Source organism: Sinohyriopsis cumingii, chromosome 9 (genome assembly GCF_028554795.1).
Source record: "Sinohyriopsis cumingii isolate HCF-2022 chromosome 9, ASM2855479v2, whole genome shotgun sequence".
Classification (NCBI taxonomy): Eukaryota; Metazoa; Mollusca; class Bivalvia; order Unionida; family Unionidae; genus Sinohyriopsis; species Sinohyriopsis cumingii.
In genome coordinates this window covers 44,690,815-44,705,616 of record NC_142969.1, presented here as the reverse complement: position 1 = coordinate 44,705,616, position 14,802 = coordinate 44,690,815, and the positions used below count along the sequence as shown (strand labels likewise).

Here is a 14,802-nt window from a genome sequence, read left to right as displayed (position 1 = left end):
CAAAATATGTGAAAATTATTCTCGAATATATGGTAATTACTGTAAAGGACTAAGACACATTATGAAGAAGGAACATAGAAATCAGAAGAAAGAAAGAATATATAAAGACGTGTTTCGAAAAGAGATGTAAAAGTGAAAGCAATTGAGGCAGATAAAGCAACAAGTGTTAAAATATATGATCATCATCTGACAGTTGTTGGTTACATGACCGCCGTCCCGAAGGTGGCCTGAGTGAATATCGAACCGGTCACCCTTGGATAACGAATCGGATACTCTACCAACTAAGCTATCGTGCCTGTCTTCGGAATTAGTGCAATGCTTATGGCCGTCCTACATATTAAATCAAAATCATGCACAGTGAAGAGAAGTATTGAAACTTGTGATTGAGGGTTGCTAGATATCCAAAAGAGAAATAAAACAAAGACGCTGATATGTTCTCTTTTATGCTCGTTATTAACAAAATGACATGCGTCAGCCGGGAATCGAACCCGGATCGGCTGCTTGGAAGGCAACCATGCTAACCTTTACACCACCGACGCGCTGGTTATACTCTATTCTCGTCACTTAGGTGACAGGTCATGTATAATGTTTGTCATTACCGTGACTAATTCAACGTGGCATAGTTTGGATTGATCCATTTATCTTTCCCTTGCAAATATTCTCAAAGAGAACAGTCAAATAAAAATATTCGCAAAAATATTTGATGTTATTTGTGTCAGTTTTAATATATAGATGTTAGAGTGTCTTCATTGTGTGATCCGTCTGGATTATTTTATTTCTTTATTCATAGTGCTGTTTTGTTTGCTAGAAGAAATTGTATACCATACCAATCGGGAGATCTGAACTAGGAAGACATAGAGAAAAAGAAAGATACAAACAATCGCTTTGAAAAGAGATGGAAAAGTGAGGACATTACTAGCAACAGGAGAACCTCAAGCAAGAAATATAAACATGTATCGTTTGGATCCTATAAGGTTAATGGTTAATGGCAGGTTGACAGTGCATTTTGTATTAAATGTTTAATAAATTCATTGAAAGGTTATGGTCCAGGCATCCATAATTCATTATAAAATTTGACAGCTCAAGAGACAAAATCTTAAATTTTGTAAAATCTTTTGATAATTATTTTTGATAATTATTTGAAAGTAGATGAAAACATGTGGGATTATATGGCTGCTTCTGATAATATTTAAGTAGATATTTGCGTCAATATTTCATTTAACATTGACATTCTAATGCCCAAAAAGATTATACTAGACTCCATAACATTATAACAAAATTTTGGTTTTGTGTGTGATATGATGCTTTTTGCGTAGCCCATCTACCTGGATCAACACGAAATGTCTTAAAATGATGCTCGCTATTTTCGTAATGCGTGTCTAACAGTACTGAAATAATAATTCTTTTAATACGGAGAAAGGAAATGAAGACATGAGATACATCCATTTCTTTTTATCTCCATTTGTATTAAATAACACGCTTTGATACCGAATCAGAAACTCTATCAACTAAGTTATCGAGGCTGTCTTCGGAATTAGTGGAAGGTTTATGAACGTCCTACATATGAAAACAAAATCATGCACAGTGAAGAGAAGTATTGAAACTTGTGACTGAGGGTTGCTAAATATCCGAAAGAGAAGAAAAACAAAGACGCTGATATGTTCGCTTTTAAACTCGGTATTGACAAAATGACATGCGTCAGCCGGGAATCGAACCCGGATCGGCTGCTTGGAAGGCAACCATGCTAACCTTTACACCACCGACGCGCTGATGATACTCTATTCTCGTCACTTAGGTAATAGGTCATGCATAACGTTAATCATTCCTGTGTGAGAGATCAGTGAAGTAACAATATTCGCAAATTATCTGGTGTTATTTGTTTCAGTTTGAATTTATAGATGTTAGAATGTCTTCAGTGTGTGACACATCTGGATTATTTTATTCCTTTATTCATAGTGTTGTTTGTTTTGCTAGAAGAAATTGTATACAATACCAATCGGGAGAACTGAAACAGAAAAAAAATAGAAAAAAAGAAAGATACAAACCATCGCTTTGAAAAGAGATGGAAAAGCGAGGACATTACCATTAACAGAGGGACCTCAGGCAAGATACGTAAACATGTATAATTAGGATCCTATACGGTTTTTGGTTCATGGCAGTTGGACAGTGCAGTGTGTATTAAATGTTTAGTAAATTCAATGAAAGATTATGGTCCATTCATCAAGAATTCATTATCAAATCGACAGCTCAAGAGACAAAATCTTCAATTTCGTATAATCTTTTGATAATTCTTTTTGATAATTATTTGAAAATAGATGAATACATGTGGGATTATATGGCTGCTTCTGAGAATATTTAAGTAGGTGTTTGTGTCAATATTCCATTTAACACTGACATTCTTATGACAAAAAATTGTACTTGATCTCCATCGCATGATAACAAATTTTTGTTGTTGTTGTGTCATTTGATAATGCTTGTTGCGTAGCCCATCTACCTGGACCAACAAGATATCTCTTAAAATGATGGTCGCTATTCTCATAATGCGTGTCTAAACATAGTAATAAATTAATGACTCTTTTAATACGGAGAAATGAAATGAAGACATGAGATACATCCATTTCTTTTCGTCTCCATTTGTATTAAATAACTCCATCTCATTACAAGCAGTCTTAAAAACATCGTGTAGTCATCGTTATAGGTCTATTGATATGTAAAACACATTTTAGTTGTCTTGTGAATATCTGTACTGGATTCAGAGTAAAATACTTCAATGACATGAACATGGGTATTATTTTCTTTTTTCTATCTGCAAACGTAGCATCAACAAACCATATACATGGTTGCTGAAAAAGGACAACAGGTGGCAGAACGGCATCGATTCTCTTGCTTGTTCCAATAAATATGTGGACTCTTTATGAAAAAAGTTCTCTGGTTAGTCAAGTGATTGATTCTCTAAAAAAAATGGCACTGACAGTGGACTAACTGAATTAATTTAAAGTTGGGTAGGTTGGTTGATGCAAAAATTATTTGTTGGATTTGATATTACATGGCTTTATGATTAGCAGACTCCTGATCAATGTATCGCATTAGGCTTTTAATTTTTCAAAAAGGCATGCCTATCAATGAAGAGATGTGGTTATTTTGTAAGTCCTGCGGCGAGCTGTCAGGATTTAGACAGTGTGATTTACGTGCGAGACTGAAAAGTTGAAATTCATTGTGATTTAGCCGGTTTGCAATTGTTCTTTCTTTTGGACTAATTTGACGAAGCATAATTTTGATTTGGAATGTTTTGTTTCTCATACAAAATGAGAGCAAAGACAACATTCAAATAAAAATATAAGCAAACATTTTGTTTAGTTATTAACTTGAGTTTTTAATATATAGCTATAAAAATGTATAGATTTCCTATTCAACTGATTTTAAAAGTAGAGTCGGTAGATTGTTTTCTTTTGACATGACATATATTATAATGAACTATCTATTTATGTATATAAACGCTTCAAGGACTGGGCAAAACCGGCTGAAATAGATGCGTCAATCAGTTTCCAAAATTAGTTTTCTTATTTTGCCCAGGGGAAAAAGTTCATTGATCGGCAAAGAAAAACATGGACGGTCAGCCGGACGGAAACACATGTATTTGTTTTTCCTTGGGTTTGTTCCCATTGACCTATGTTAGGAAATATTTTCTGTAATGTCATTTTCAAAATATTATTGTCTTTACTATGGCGAAGAAAGTGAAAGTTGTTTGGATATAACACGAGGTAATTAGTTTCCAGAGAGGCCGCCGTTCGGAGCTTGCCTGAGTAAACATCCAACCCGGTACCCTTTTTGATACCGAATCAGAAGCTCTTCCAACTAAGCATCGCGGCCATCTTTGGAATTAGCGGAAGATTTATGAACGTCATACATATGCAAAAAATAATGATGCACAGCGAAGAAAAGTATTGAATCTTGTGACCGAGGGTTGCTCAAAAATCTCCAGCAGGAGATATGGTCGCTTTAAGTAGGGCAGTGACAAAAAGCGATGTTTCAGCCAGGAATCGAACCCGGATCGACTGCTTGGAATTGCCATCACTTAGGGGACATGTCATGCATAATGCTTGTCTGTGATGTGTAAGAGACATCCATGTTAGATAGACTGTCTCGTTGTATTCACTACTGACGTTGTTGTTGCAAATTTTGACGCCATTTTCAGCACAAGATAGGCTATACATGGCGGCCAGTATAAATGGTGGAGGAAGAATCCAGGAAAGCCCTGGAAAGAACCACCGACCCACGAGAACCTACCGGCAAGCTTCCCCTCATCCCAACATTGGCCGAACCCGAGACTCGAAACCATGCCGACAGAGGTGAGATGGCAGTGATCCGTAACGGTGAGCGCTTTAGACCACTGGGAAGTTCGGAGGGTGTGGTGTTTGGCCCTTCACTACGGACAGTTTCGTGAATGTTATGTAAAGACGAAATACAAAAAATACAACATTAATTAATAGGAGAACGAATCGATGCATTTACTTTAGGAAAAGAAAGTAAACCAAAGCGTATGTGCATGAAATATGAGGAAAGCTTTTCACATATGTGTCAAAATATGTGAAAATTATTCTCGAATATATGGTAATTACTGTAAAGGACTAAGACACATTATGAAGAAGGAACATAGAAATCAGAAGAAAGAAAGAATATATAAAGACGTGTTTCGAAAAGAGATGTAAAAGTGAAAGCAATTGAGGCAGATAAAGCAACAAGTGTTAAAATATATGATCATCATCTGACAGTTGTTGGTTACATGACCGCCGTCCCGAAGGTGGCCTGAGTGAATATCGAACCGGTCACCCTTGGATAACGAATCGGATACTCTACCAACTAAGCTATCGTGCCTGTCTTCGGAATTAGTGCAATGCTTATGGCCGTCCTACATATTAAATCAAAATCATGCACAGTGAAGAGAAGTATTGAAACTTGTGATTGAGGGTTGCTAGATATCCAAAAGAGAAATAAAACAAAGACGCTGATATGTTCTCTTTTATGCTCGTTATTAACAAAATGACATGCGTCAGCCGGGAATCGAACCCGGATCGGCTGCTTGGAAGGCAACCATGCTAACCTTTACACCACCGACGCGCTGGTTATACTCTATTCTCGTCACTTAGGTGACAGGTCATGTATAATGTTTGTCATTACCGTGACTAATTCAACGTGGCATAGTTTGGATTGATCCATTTATCTTTCCCTTGCAAATATTCTCAAAGAGAACAGTCAAATAAAAATATTCGCAAAAATATTTGATGTTATTTGTGTCAGTTTTAATATATAGATGTTAGAGTGTCTTCATTGTGTGATCCGTCTGGATTATTTTATTTCTTTATTCATAGTGCTGTTTTGTTTGCTAGAAGAAATTGTATACCATACCAATCGGGAGATCTGAACTAGGAAGACATAGAGAAAAAGAAAGATACAAACAATCGCTTTGAAAAGAGATGGAAAAGTGAGGACATTACTAGCAACAGGAGAACCTCAAGCAAGAAATATAAACATGTATCGTTTGGATCCTATAAGGTTAATGGTTAATGGCAGGTTGACAGTGCATTTTGTATTAAATGTTTAATAAATTCATTGAAAGGTTATGGTCCAGGCATCCATAATTCATTATAAAATTTGACAGCTCAAGAGACAAAATCTTAAATTTTGTAAAATCTTTTGATAATTATTTTTGATAATTATTTGAAAGTAGATGAAAACATGTGGGATTATATGGCTGCTTCTGATAATATTTAAGTAGATATTTGCGTCAATATTTCATTTAACATTGACATTCTAATGCCCAAAAAGATTATACTAGACTCCATAACATTATAACAAAATTTTGGTTTTGTGTGTGATATGATGCTTTTTGCGTAGCCCATCTACCTGGATCAACACGAAATGTCTTAAAATGATGCTCGCTATTTTCGTAATGCGTGTCTAACAGTACTGAAATAATAATTCTTTTAATACGGAGAAAGGAAATGAAGACATGAGATACATCCATTTCTTTTTATCTCCATTTGTATTAAATAACACGCTTTGATACCGAATCAGAAACTCTATCAACTAAGTTATCGAGGCTGTCTTCGGAATTAGTGGAAGGTTTATGAACGTCCTACATATGAAAACAAAATCATGCACAGTGAAGAGAAGTATTGAAACTTGTGACTGAGGGTTGCTAAATATCCGAAAGAGAAGAAAAACAAAGACGCTGATATGTTCGCTTTTAAACTCGGTATTGACAAAATGACATGCGTCAGCCGGGAATCGAACCCGGATCGGCTGCTTGGAAGGCAACCATGCTAACCTTTACACCACCGACGCGCTGATGATACTCTATTCTCGTCACTTAGGTAATAGGTCATGCATAACGTTAATCATTCCTGTGTGAGAGATCAGTGAAGTAACAATATTCGCAAATTATCTGGTGTTATTTGTTTCAGTTTGAATTTATAGATGTTAGAATGTCTTCAGTGTGTGACACATCTGGATTATTTTATTCCTTTATTCATAGTGTTGTTTGTTTTGCTAGAAGAAATTGTATACAATACCAATCGGGAGAACTGAAACAGAAAAAAAATAGAAAAAAAGAAAGATACAAACCATCGCTTTGAAAAGAGATGGAAAAGCGAGGACATTACCATTAACAGAGGGACCTCAGGCAAGATACGTAAACATGTATAATTAGGATCCTATACGGTTTTTGGTTCATGGCAGTTGGACAGTGCAGTGTGTATTAAATGTTTAGTAAATTCAATGAAAGATTATGGTCCATTCATCAAGAATTCATTATCAAATCGACAGCTCAAGAGACAAAATCTTCAATTTCGTATAATCTTTTGATAATTCTTTTTGATAATTATTTGAAAATAGATGAATACATGTGGGATTATATGGCTGCTTCTGAGAATATTTAAGTAGGTGTTTGTGTCAATATTCCATTTAACACTGACATTCTTATGACAAAAAATTGTACTTGATCTCCATCGCATGATAACAAATTTTTGTTGTTGTTGTGTCATTTGATAATGCTTGTTGCGTAGCCCATCTACCTGGACCAACAAGATATCTCTTAAAATGATGGTCGCTATTCTCATAATGCGTGTCTAAACATAGTAATAAATTAATGACTCTTTTAATACGGAGAAATGAAATGAAGACATGAGATACATCCATTTCTTTTCGTCTCCATTTGTATTAAATAACTCCATCTCATTACAAGCAGTCTTAAAAACATCGTGTAGTCATCGTTATAGGTCTATTGATATGTAAAACACATTTTAGTTGTCTTGTGAATATCTGTACTGGATTCAGAGTAAAATACTTCAATGACATGAACATGGGTATTATTTTCTTTTTTCTATCTGCAAACGTAGCATCAACAAACCATATACATGGTTGCTGAAAAAGGACAACAGGTGGCAGAACGGCATCGATTCTCTTGCTTGTTCCAATAAATATGTGGACTCTTTATGAAAAAAGTTCTCTGGTTAGTCAAGTGATTGATTCTCTAAAAAAAATGGCACTGACAGTTGACTAACTGAATTAATTTAAAGTTGGGTAGGTTGGTTGATGCAAAAATTATTTGTTGGATTTGATATTACATGGCTTTATGATTAGCAGACTCCTGATCAATGTATCGCATTAGGCTTTTAATTTTTCAAAAAGGCATGCCTATCAATGAAGAGATGTGGTTATTTTGTAAGTCCTGCGGCGAGCTGTCAGGATTTAGACAGTGTGATTTACGTGCGAGACTGAAAAGTTGAAATTCATTGTGATTTAGCCGGTTTGCAATTGTTCTTTCTTTTGGACTAATTTGACGAAGCATAATTTTGATTTGGAATGTTTTGTTTCTCATACAAAATGAGAGCAAAGACAACATTCAAATAAAAATATAAGCAAACATTTTGTTTAGTTATTAACTTGAGTTTTTAATATATAGCTATAAAAATGTATAGATTTCCTATTCAACTGATTTTAAAAGTAGAGTCGGTAGATTGTTTTCTTTTGACATGACATATATTATAATGAACTATCTATTTATGTATATAAACGCTTCAAGGACTGGGCAAAACCGGCTGAAATAGATGCGTCAATCAGTTTCCAAAATTAGTTTTCTTATTTTGCCCAGGGGAAAAAGTTCATTGATCGGCAAAGAAAAACATGGACGGTCAGCCGGACGGAAACACATGTATTTGTTTTTCCTTGGGTTTGTTCCCATTGACCTATGTTAGGAAATATTTTCTGTAATGTCATTTTCAAAATATTATTGTCTTTACTATGGCGAAGAAAGTGAAAGTTGTTTGGATATAACACGAGGTAATTAGTTTCCAGAGAGGCCGCCGTTCGGAGCTTGCCTGAGTAAACATCCAACCCGGTACCCTTTTTGATACCGAATCAGAAGCTCTTCCAACTAAGCATCGCGGCCATCTTTGGAATTAGCGGAAGATTTATGAACGTCATACATATGCAAAAAATAATGATGCACAGCGAAGAAAAGTATTGAATCTTGTGACCGAGGGTTGCTCAAAAATCTCCAGCAGGAGATATGGTCGCTTTAAGTAGGGCAGTGACAAAAAGCGATGTTTCAGCCAGGAATCGAACCCGGATCGACTGCTTGGAATTGCCATCACTTAGGGGACATGTCATGCATAATGCTTGTCTGTGATGTGTAAGAGACATCCATGTTAGATAGACTGTCTCGTTGTATTCACTACTGACGTTGTTGTTGCAAATTTTGACGCCATTTTCAGCACAAGATAGGCTATACATGGCGGCCAGTATAAATGGTGGAGGAAGAATCCAGGAAAGCCCTGGAAAGAACCACCGACCCACGAGAACCTACCGGCAAGCTTCCCCTCATCCCAACATTGGCCGAACCCGAGACTCGAAACCATGCCGACAGAGGTGAGATGGCAGTGATCCGTAACGGTGAGCGCTTTAGACCACTGGGAAGTTCGGAGGGTGTGGTGTTTGGCCCTTCACTACGGACAGTTTCGTGAATGTTATGTAAAGACGAAATACAAAAAATACAACATTAATTAATAGGAGAACGAATCGATGCATTTACTTTAGGAAAAGAAAGTAAACCAAAGCGTATGTGCATGAAATATGAGGAAAGCTTTTCACATATGTGTCAAAATATGTGAAAATTATTCTCGAATATATGGTAATTACTGTAAAGGACTAAGACACATTATGAAGAAGGAACATAGAAATCAGAAGAAAGAAAGAATATATAAAGACGTGTTTCGAAAAGAGATGTAAAAGTGAAAGCAATTGAGGCAGATAAAGCAACAAGTGTTAAAATATATGATCATCATCTGACAGTTGTTGGTTACATGACCGCCGTCCCGAAGGTGGCCTGAGTGAATATCGAACCGGTCACCCTTGGATAACGAATCGGATACTCTACCAACTAAGCTTTCGTGCCTGTCTTCGGAATTAGTGCAATGCTTATGGCCGTCCTACATATTAAATCAAAATCATGCACAGTGAAGAGAAGTATTGAAACTTGTGATTGAGGGTTGCTAGATATCCAAAAGAGAAATAAAACAAAGACGCTGATATGTTCTCTTTTATGCTCGTTATTAACAAAATGACATGCGTCAGCCGGGAATCGAACCCGGATCGGCTGCTTGGAAGGCAACCATGCTAACCTTTACACCACCGACGCGCTGGTTATACTCTATTCTCGTCACTTAGGTGACAGGTCATGTATAATGTTTGTCATTACCGTGACTAATTCAACGTGGCATAGTTTGGATTGATCCATTTATCTTTCCCTTGCAAATATTCTCAAAGAGAACAGTCAAATAAAAATATTCGCAAAAATATTTGATGTTATTTGTGTCAGTTTTAATATATAGATGTTAGAGTGTCTTCATTGTGTGATCCGTCTGGATTATTTTATTTCTTTATTCATAGTGCTGTTTTGTTTGCTAGAAGAAATTGTATACCATACCAATCGGGAGATCTGAACTAGGAAGACATAGAGAAAAAGAAAGATACAAACAATCGCTTTGAAAAGAGATGGAAAAGTGAGGACATTACTAGCAACAGGAGAACCTCAAGCAAGAAATATAAACATGTATCGTTTGGATCCTATAAGGTTAATGGTTAATGGCAGGTTGACAGTGCATTTTGTATTAAATGTTTAATAAATTCATTGAAAGGTTATGGTCCAGGCATCCATAATTCATTATAAAATTTGACAGCTCAAGAGACAAAATCTTAAATTTTGTAAAATCTTTTGACAATTATTTTTGATAATTATTTGAAAGTAGATGAAAACATGTGGGATTATATGGCTGCTTCTGATAATATTTAAGTAGATATTTGCGTCAATATTTCATTTAACATTGACATTCTAATGCCCAAAAAGATTATACTAGACTCCATAACATTATAACAAAATTTTGGTTTTGTGTGTGATATGATGCTTTTTGCGTAGCCCATCTACCTGGATCAACACGAAATGTCTTAAAATGATGCTCGCTATTTTCGTAATGCGTGTCTAACAGTACTGAAATAATAATTCTTTTAATACGGAGAAAGGAAATGAAGAGATGAGATACATCCATTTCTTTTTATCTCCATTTGTATTAAATAACACGCTTTGATACCGAATCAGAAACTCTATCAACTAAGTTATCGAGGCTGTCTTCGGAATTAGTGGAAGGTTTATGAACGTCCTACATATGAAAACAAAATCATGCACAGTGAAGAGAAGTATTGAAACTTGTGACTGAGGGTTGCTAAATATCCGAAAGAGAAGAAAAACAAAGACGCTGATATGTTCGCTTTTAAACTCGGTATTGACAAAATGACATGCGTCAGCCGGGAATCGAACCCGGATCGGCTGCTTGGAAGGCAACCATGCTAACCTTTACACCACCGACGCGCTGATGATACTCTATTCTCGTCACTTAGGTAATAGGTCATGCATAACGTTAATCATTCCTGTGTGAGAGATCAGTGAAGTAACAATATTCGCAAATTACCTGGTGTTATTTGTTTCAGTTTGAATTTATAGATGTTAGAATGTCTTCAGTGTGTGACACATCTGGATTATTTTATTCCTTTATTCATAGTGTTGTTTGTTTTGCTAGAAGAAATTGTATACAATACCAATCGGGAGAACTGAAACAGAAAAAAAATAGAAAAAAAGAAAGATACAAACCATCGCTTTGAAAAGAGATGGAAAAGCGAGGACATTACCATTAACAGAGGGACCTCAGGCAAGATACGTAAACATGTATAATTAGGATCCTATACGGTTTTTGGTTCATGGCAGTTGGACAGTGCAGTGTGTATTAAATGTTTAGTAAATTCAATGAAAGATTATGGTCCATTCATCAAGAATTCATTATCAAATCGACAGCTCAAGAGACAAAATCTTCAATTTCGTATAATCTTTTGATAATTCTTTTTGATAATTATTTGAAAATAGATGAATACATGTGGGATTATATGGCTGCTTCTGAGAATATTTAAGTAGGTGTTTGTGTCAATATTCCATTTAACACTGACATTCTTATGACAAAAAATTGTACTTGATCTCCATCGCATGATAACAAATTTTTTGTTGTTGTTGTGTCATTTGATAATGCTTGTTGCGTAGCCCATCTACCTGGACCAACAAGATATCTCTTAAAATGATTGTCGCTATTCTCATAATGCGTGTCTAAACATAGTAATAAATTAATGACTCTTTTAATACGGAGAAATGAAATGAAGACATGAGATACATCCATTTCTTTTCGTCTCCATTTGTATTAAATAACTCCATCTCATTACAAGCAGTCTTAAAAACATCGTGTAGTCATCGTTATAGGTCTATTGATATGTAAAACACATTTTAGTTGTCTTGTGAATATCTGTACTGGATTCAGAGTAAAATACTTCAATGACATGAACATGGGTATTATTTTCTTTTTTCTATCTGCAAACGTAGCATCAACAAACCATATACATGGTTGCTGAAAAAGGACAACAGGTGGCAGAACGGCATCGATTCTCTTGCTTGTTCCAATAAATATGTGGACTCTTTATGAAAAAAGTTCTCTGGTTAGTCAAGTGATTGATTCTCTAAAAAAAATGGCACTGACAGTTGACTAACTGAATTAATTTAAAGTTGGATAGGTTGGTTGATGCAAAAATTATTTGTTGGATTTGATATTACATGGCTTTATGATTAGCAGACTCCTGATCAATGTATCGCATTAGGCTTTTAATTTTTCAAAAAGGCATGCCTATCAATGAAGAGATGTGGTTATTTTGTAAGTCCTGCGGCGAGCTGTCAGGATTTAGACAGTGTGATTTACGTGCGAGACTGAAAAGTTGAAATTCATTGTGATTTAGCCGGTTTGCAATTGTTCTTTCTTTTGGACTAATTTGACGAAGCATAATTTTGATTTGGAATGTTTTGTTTCTCATACAAAATGAGAGCAAAGACAACATTCAAATAAAAATATAAGCAAACATTTTGTTTAGTTATTAACTTGAGTTTTTAATATATAGCTATAAAAATGTATAGATTTCCTATTCAACTGATTTTAAAAGTAGAGTCGGTAGATTGTTTTCTTTTGACATGACATATATTATAATGAACTATCTATTTATGTATATAAACGCTTCAAGGACTGGGCAAAACCGGCTGAAATAGATGCGTCAATCAGTTTCCAAAATTAGTTTTCTTATTTTGCCCAGGGGAAAAAGTTCATTGATCGGCAAAGAAAAACATGGACGGTCAGCCGGACGGAAACACATGTATTTGTTTTTCCTTGGGTTTGTTCCCATTGACCTATGTTAGGAAATATTTTCTGTAATGTCATTTTCAAAATATTATTGTCTTTACTATGGCGAAGAAAGTGAAAGTTGTTTGGATATAACACGAGGTAATTAGTTTCCAGAGAGGCCGCCGTTCGGAGCTTGCCTGAGTAAACATCCAACCCGGTACCCTTTTTGATACCGAATCAGAAGCTCTTCCAACTAAGCATCGCGGCCATCTTTGCAATTAGCGGAAGATTTATGAACGTCATACATATGCAAAAAATAATGATGCACAGCGAAGAAAAGTATTGAATCTTGTGACCGAGGGTTGCTCAAAAATCTCCAGCAGGAGATATGGTCGCTTTAAGTAGGGCAGTGACAAAAAGCGATGTTTCAGCCAGGAATCGAACCCGGATCGACTGCTTGGAATTGCCATCACTTAGGGGACATGTCATGCATAATGCTTGTCTGTGATGTGTAAGAGACATCCATGTTAGATAGACTGTCTCGTTGTATTCACTACTGACGTTGTTGTTGCAAATTTTGACGCCATTTTCAGCACAAGATAGGCTATACATGGCGGCCAGTATAAATGGTGGAGGAAGAATCCAGGAAAGCCCTGGAAAGAACCACCGACCCACGAGAACCTACCGGCAAGCTTCCTCTCATCCCAACATTGGCCGAACCCGAGACTCGAAAGCATGCCGACAGAGGTGAGATGGCAGTGATCCGTAACGGTGAGCGCTTTAGACCACTGGGAAGTTCGGAGGGTGTGGTGTTTGGCCCTTCACTACGGACAGTTTCGTGAATGTTATGTAAAGACGAAATACAAAAAATACAACATTAATTAATAGGAGAACGAATCGATGCATTTACTTTAGGAAAAGAAAGTAAACCAAAGCGTATGTGCATGAAATATGAGGAAAGCTTTTCACATATGTGTCAAAATATGTGAAAATTATTCTCGAATATATGGTAATTACTGTAAAGGACTAAGACACATTATGAAGAAGGAACATAGAAATCAGAAGAAAGAAAGAATATATAAAGACGTGTTTCGAAAAGAGATGTAAAAGTGAAAGCAATTGAGGCAGATAAAGCAACAAGTGTTAAAATATATGATCATCATCTGACAGTTGTTGGTTACATGACCGCCGTCCCGAAGGTGGCCTGAGTGAATATCGAACCGGTCACCCTTGGATAACGAATCGGATACTCTACCAACTAAGCTATCGTGCCTGTCTTCGGAATTAGTGCAATGCTTATGGCCGTCCTACATATTAAATCAAAATCATGCACAGTGAAGAGAAGTATTGAAACTTGTGATTGAGGGTTGCTAGATATCCAAAAGAGAAATAAAACAAAGACGCTGATATGTTCTCTTTTATGCTCGTTATTAACAAAATGACATGCGTCAGCCGGGAATCGAACCCGGATCGGCTGCTTGGAAGGCAACCATGCTAACCTTTACACCACCGACGCGCTGGTTATACTCTATTCTCGTCACTTAGGTGACAGGTCATGTATAATGTTTGTCATTACCGTGACTAATTCAACGTGGCATAGTTTGGATTGATCCATTTATCTTTCCCTTGCAAATATTCTCAAAGAGAACAGTCAAATAAAAATATTCGCAAAAATATTTGATGTTATTTGTGTCAGTTTTAATATATAGATGTTAGAGTGTCTTCATTGTGTGATCCGTCTGGATTATTTTATTTCTTTATTCATAGTGCTGTTTTGTTTGCTAGAAGAAATTGTATACCATACCAATCGGGAGATCTGAACTAGGAAGACATAGAGAAAAAGAAAGATACAAACAATCGCTTTGAAAAGAGATGGAAAAGTGAGGACATTACTAGCAACAGGAGAACCTCAAGCAAGAAATATAAACATGTATCGTTTGGATCCTATAAGGTTAATGGTTAATGGCAGGTTGACAGTGCATTTTGTATTAAATGTTTAATAAATTCATTGAAAGGTTATGGTCCAGGCATCCATAATTCA

General features: G+C 36.0%; 7 non-coding genes across 7 annotated transcripts; all 7 read right to left on the bottom strand.

Annotated features, from left to right (window-relative positions):
* Positions 1-467: 467 nt before the first annotated feature.
* On the bottom strand, positions 468-539 carry Trnag-ucc (transfer RNA glycine (anticodon UCC)). Its single transcript has one exon. It is a non-coding gene; the product is annotated as a tRNA-Gly (tRNA).
* Positions 540-1,694: 1,155 nt separating this feature from the next.
* Positions 1,695-1,766, bottom strand: Trnag-ucc (transfer RNA glycine (anticodon UCC)). The gene has a single exon. It is a non-coding gene; the product is annotated as a tRNA-Gly (tRNA).
* Positions 1,767-5,046: 3,280 nt separating this feature from the next.
* Positions 5,047-5,118, bottom strand: Trnag-ucc (transfer RNA glycine (anticodon UCC)). The gene has a single exon. It is a non-coding gene; the product is annotated as a tRNA-Gly (tRNA).
* Positions 5,119-6,273: 1,155 nt separating this feature from the next.
* On the bottom strand, positions 6,274-6,345 carry Trnag-ucc (transfer RNA glycine (anticodon UCC)). The gene has a single exon. It is a non-coding gene; the product is annotated as a tRNA-Gly (tRNA).
* Positions 6,346-9,625: 3,280 nt separating this feature from the next.
* Positions 9,626-9,697, bottom strand: Trnag-ucc (transfer RNA glycine (anticodon UCC)). The gene has a single exon. It is a non-coding gene; the product is annotated as a tRNA-Gly (tRNA).
* A 1,155-nt stretch (positions 9,698-10,852) lies between these two features.
* On the bottom strand, positions 10,853-10,924 carry Trnag-ucc (transfer RNA glycine (anticodon UCC)). The gene has a single exon. It is a non-coding gene; the product is annotated as a tRNA-Gly (tRNA).
* A 3,281-nt stretch (positions 10,925-14,205) lies between these two features.
* On the bottom strand, positions 14,206-14,277 carry Trnag-ucc (transfer RNA glycine (anticodon UCC)). The gene has a single exon. It is a non-coding gene; the product is annotated as a tRNA-Gly (tRNA).
* Between the last annotated feature and the right edge of the window lie 525 nt (positions 14,278-14,802).